This window comes from Mastomys coucha, unplaced genomic scaffold (assembly GCF_008632895.1).
Source record: "Mastomys coucha isolate ucsf_1 unplaced genomic scaffold, UCSF_Mcou_1 pScaffold6, whole genome shotgun sequence".
Classification (NCBI taxonomy): Eukaryota; Metazoa; Chordata; class Mammalia; order Rodentia; family Muridae; genus Mastomys; species Mastomys coucha.
In genome coordinates this window covers 40,342,451-40,348,220 of record NW_022196912.1, presented here as the reverse complement: position 1 = coordinate 40,348,220, position 5,770 = coordinate 40,342,451, and positions in this window count along the sequence as shown.

The window sequence follows — 5,770 nt, the reverse complement described above, 5'->3', positions numbered from 1 at the left end:
CTCACTCGGTAGACTGGGCTGGCCTTGAACTCAGAAATCCACCAGCCTCTGCCTCCCAGGTGCTGGGATTAAAGGCATGTGCCACCACCTCAGGGCTCACATAGATCTTCTGGTCTCTGCCATCCAAGTTCTGGGATTAAAGGTATGGGGGACTACACCCGACCTTTGCCTCGGGTTTTGCCATAGCTTTGAACTATGGTCAAATTGTTAATGTTCATGATTTTGTCATAAATAGGCAAAAATAAGGACAGAGACTGAGTTGTTCATCCCATACTATGGAACTTTCAGTTTTTAATTTTTTTTTAAACTGTGCTTGGTTTGAACAGGTCCCTCAAAGTTCATGTGTTGGAAGTTTGAACTTTGGTGGTGCTAAAAGGTGGGACCTTTACAAGGGGTTCAGTGACAAGAGCTCCCCCTCTCCAGGAGTGGGGTAAGGCTGTGATTTTCTTATACAATGGTAGACTCAATCCCATCTTGCTTCCTTTGTTGCTCTCTCTTTGCCCTTCTGTCATGGGTGATGTGGCAAGGCCATCCCAGACACTGACCTCTCTATCTTAGACCACACAAGCTCCAAGACTGCAAGGCAGCAAATACTGTAGGCTCATTATAAACCACCTCACCTGTGGTACTGTGTCACAATGGCACAAAATGCAATAAAACATAAAGTATATTAAGAATGATCACTTATTCTGAGAGTAGATCTTTCCATTTTTCCCTCCTTAAATGTCTTATTTTCTGGGGCAAGATGGAAGTCACAGATGGCATATGACATTTAGACCTGGGAAAAAAAGATTAGCCACTCTGACAACCCCCAAATCTGTTCTGAAATCTTGTAGTTAGAGTAACGAAACCTGGGAGTCTTTGACTTAGGTGTGCTCAGAGCAGATGTGATGACCCAGAGATCTACCAGGGTTAGTCTCTTGTCTCTTGTAAACTTGAAGGAAGTGGGGCTGGCAGCTGAGAGGTGAGGACCCCCAGGAGGTCACCTGTGAGTCACCCAGTGACCCCTCTCCAGATCCTAGCCCTGCCAGGCCTCTACAGCTCTTGAATATTCTAGCCTTTGGCCAGAATCCAACCATGAAACCAACATGGGGCGAAGTTATTAGCATTGTTCTCCCTGCCTTCGACTGCTCAGCTGAGAAGAACTAGAGAGGGGAGGGGCTGTTGGGACAGGCCTGGGCCTACCCAATCTTCCTGCTAGTCTGTTTTTTTTTTTTTTTTTTTTTTTTGGGTGCAGCTCACCAGGCCAGAAGCAGCAGAAAGACCAGAAGGCAGAGGGAACTGATTACACGGCTTACTTTCTGGTTGGCTGAACACCTTGTCAGTGGTGACTGCTTGGGGGTGAATGTTTCCTGTTAACAGCTCCAGGCTCCTGGCTCCTCCCCTGGAGGCCCTGGGGATGGAAGTTCATAGAGGTAGTTAAGACATTTACTATCCAGGTCAGCCCACTTATTTGCAAATGGGAAAATTGAGGTCTAGTGGTCTCCATAGAGAAATCACAAGGATGTCTGATGTATCTGATGATGCAAAGGAGGTTCAGGCCACAGACATGCATCAAACAGCAGAAGTAGGTCAGTGTTGTGAGGATGCTGGTGGATGCTGGTGTGCCGATCCCCCCTCCCCGCCTCCCATCCCCTGTTTCAGCTGCATGCTACACGTGAAGAAACTGAGGCACAGAGGAATAAAAACACCACCACTGGGCTGGAGAGATGGCACAGAGGTTAAGAGCACTGACTGGTCTTCCAAGAGGTCATGAGTTCAAATCCCAGCAACCACATGGTGGCTCACAACCATCTGTAATGGGATCTGATGCCCTCTTCTGGTGTGCCTGAAGACAGCTACAGTGTACTTGCATATAATAAATACATCTTTGGGCCAGAGTGAGCAGAGCCAGAGCCAGTGTGGCTGGATAGAGCCAACAGAGGTCCTGAGTTCAATTCCCAGCAACCATATGATGGCTCACAACCATCTGTACAGCTACAGTATACTCATACATAAAGTAAATAAATCTTTAAAGAGAGAGAGAGAGGGGAGGAAGGAAGAGAGAGAGAGAGAGAGAGAGAGAGAGAGAGAGAGAGAGAGAACATTGACTGCTCTTCCAGAGGTCCTGAGTTCAATTCCCAACAATCACAGGGTGGCTCACAGCCATCTGTAATGAGATTTGGTGCCCTCTTCTGTTGTCTCAGTTTCAGTGCACCCATAAATACAATAAATCTTCTAAAAAAAAAAAGCCAATAAAACAAAAAACAAAAAGCAAAGGATGGTCCTAGAAACCACCTCCCAGCCCAATCAGAGCTTTCTTCCCCACCATTTCTGGCTACCAACTCCTGCCCTGCAGCTCCTGCCAGCCAGAGGACTTACTCCCAGGGACCTACTGTGTCATTCAGGCTGTAGGTGGCTACATCCTGACTGTCTTTCTGTGTGTCTCCAGGCTGGGTGCCTTCCCTGTGAGATTTGTCTTTGGTCTGGGGTTGGGGGGAGATGGGGAGGGGACAGATTGTATCTGTTTGACAGGTACTTGGACAGATAGTCTCCTGGAGACATCTCTGAGAGATCATGCATATGGCAGGGAAGGAGAGGCATCTGGGGACAATGAGAATTAAAACTCATTCTCTGTCCTGCAGCTGCTCACCTTTAGGCAGGAGAGACTAACCCACAAACAAGACACACCATCCACCAAGGGCAGCAGAGGGGACCTGATCAGTCAGTCCCCAGAGAAGTTGCTCGGAGGTTTCTCTATGGTGCTCATTTGGTCTGGGTGTCAAGGGATAGGTAGGGCTACCCAGGGGATGGAGGTGAATTTTTGCTACTATTAACATGCCTCCCTGTCGGTGGCATTTTCAACTCTTAGCAAGAGACTTCCTCACACAGTGTCAGCTCAGTGCATCAGTGTGAGGCCGGAAGAGACCTATGACCCATGTGCAGAGAAGATATGGTAGAACCCAGGTCCACTTTGAACCTTAGTAGGCCTGGAGTAGAGCCTGAAACCCTGCCTCTCACCATTTTCAAAGCTGTTGAGGCTCTGAGCCAGAAGTCATCATGGGGACTGCTGATTTTGCAGAGAGAGAAAGGGAGACCTAGCAGCTGGAAGTAGCTGGTCCCTGTTGCCTAGTGACTGCAAGTCCAACAGCTAGATACCTCTTCACCCATACCACCCTGCCACCTCTTAGACATAATTCTCCAAGGCTGTTGTCCACCAAACAGATAAAAGACTTGAAAAGCTGTGCAGCCTTGGGCAGCTGCATAAGCCACCTCCTGACCCACAAGGGCCACCATCCAAGTGTCTCCTGTCTGCCTGGCCTGTCTGCCCAGGCAACAGGCTGCAATTAGGTGTGCTGCCAAACAGGCTTCCCTAATGACCTAGTGCAGTGCTGGCACCAGCCCAGACAGGGCAGCAGGGCGGGCAGGAAGGGAGCGCCAGGCATTGGTGGCACAGAAGCATTGCACAGGCTGCCTTTGTGTGTGTCCCTGTGGGGACCCGAGTGGAAATCTGTTAGAACGCCTGACTCTTTTCCCACATCCTGGAAAGTGCTAGGTCTCTGCTTAAGCATTGTGGTCCCTCTGTACCACACAGCCTTCAGAAGTGATGGCTGCAAGCCGGCCATCCTCCTCGTTCAGCATAAAATGATTTTTAATCACTCACAGTCAATTCTCAGTCCAAGGCAGAGTACCCCCAACTCTGAGCACACTGCAGGCAGGCAGGCTCTCCTTCCCTGGAACCAGGTGACTCCTTGTCAACCACAGTGACAATTGTACCCCATGACTAGAAGCTTCTCCCCCTTCCCCATAAGGCTCCTTACCCCAAGCACAGGTTGGAGCTCATTCTGCTCCTCTTCACTATGAGGTTAGTTTTTTACTATTATTATTTTATTTATTTATTTATTTGTTTGTTTGTTTATTTGTTTGTTTTTCGAGACAGGGTTTCTCTCTGTAGCCCTGGTTGTTCTGGAACTCACTCTGTAGACCAGGCTGGCCTCGAACTCAGAAATCTGCCTGCCTCTGCCTCCCAAGTGCTGGGATTAAAGGCATGTGCCACCACTGCCCGGCAAGTTTAGTTTATTTTGATGACCACAACCCACCTGTCTTCCTCCATCCCATACTAGGATTGTTACCTCCAAATTTATGATGAAACTTGCGTTTATATGTATGTGACACTCACTGCATGCTGCTCCCCTTGGTACCAAACAGTTAAGCTGTCTGTTTCTTTATGTCCATCCGCTCTTCATCCAGCTAGTTCCCACTGGTCTGCCCAGAAGTTTAGTCAGCCACTGGGCTGGAAGCCGAGCAAGACAGAGATGGCTCAGTTTCCCCAGGACCTTGCTGGACCTCCCTATGGCTGTTTATTCATCTATTAAATGGAGATGAATCTACTTGCTGGAATGTCATGGGATTAAATGAAATCAAGCTTAGATAAAGATTTGGCCAAGGTGTCTGCCATGTAATGACTGATAGATAGGCAGCTGGAAAGAAGCACCATCCTCGTGACAAGGAAGAACCCTGCTGCCATCTTGACGTGTGGGATGGCAGGCAGAGAGTCCTCAGCCGCTCGGTCCCTGGGTTCTGTATTGTGGACTCAATCAACCTCAGGTGGAAAGTATCCACAAAAAAGGTGGTTGGGATTAGGGAGATGGCTCAACTGTTAAAAGCACCCACAAGCTCGCTCACAACCATCTGTAATTCTAGTCCCAAGGAGTATGACATACTGTCTTTTGGCCTCTGTGGGCACTGCATGCATGTGGTGCACAGATATACACATAGTCAAAACACACACACACACACACATACACACACACACACACACACACATTAAGGTTTAAAAATGGAGGTGATAAAGACCTTGCGCAGGTCTTTTCTTGTCATTATTTCCTAAGCAGTACAGTAGAGAAGTTACTGACAGAGCCCTTTCATTGCATTAGGGATCGTAAATCATCTGAACAGTGCTTTTTTTTTTTTTTTTTAAAAAAAAGAGTGTATTTGTGTTTACGGTTCTAGAGGTTTACAGGCCATAACAGCATGGCAGTAGGCATGATGATTGGAGCAGGGAACCAGAGCTGAGACCTCATATCTTAATTGATGAACCATTAAGCAAAGAGATTGAACTGGAAATGGCACAAGGCTTTGTTTGTTTGTTTGTTTGTTTTATTTATTTATTTATTTATTTTATTTTATGTGGGTACACCTTTGCTGTCCTCAGACACACCAGAAGGAGTTGGATCTCATTACATATCGTTGTAAGCCACCAGGTTGCTGGGAATTGAACTCAAGCCCTCTGGAAGAGCAGCCAGGGCTCTTACCGCTGAGCCATCTCTCCAGCCCTGGACAGTGTATTTTAAGTTGACGGTTGGTGCACAGCTTATGTGCCAGTTATTGTAAGGGTCAGGGATGTAACTCAGTGTTTGAAAGGTTGCTATTACATATACAGGACCCTAGGTTTGATACCTAGCAGGGGGTGGGGAACAAATATGTCATTTTGCATCAGGGATACGATGTAAAATTTTGGTTTTGATTTCCTCAGAGTATCAGAACCAGTTCTCTACAATGAGGTAATTTAGCTCTTTGTAGGGAAGAGATTCAGTGGGGATTGTGAAAGGGAGATTAGGAACACACAAATAGGGAAATGGGAGAGAAGGACAATATGTGACACTTAGTGATGACCTTGTCAGGGAAAGACCTTCTATCTTCTTCCTTCTTTCCTTCCTTTCTTTTTAAAAAAGATTTATTTATTATTACATCTAAGTGCACTGTAGCTGTCTTCAGACACACCAGCAGA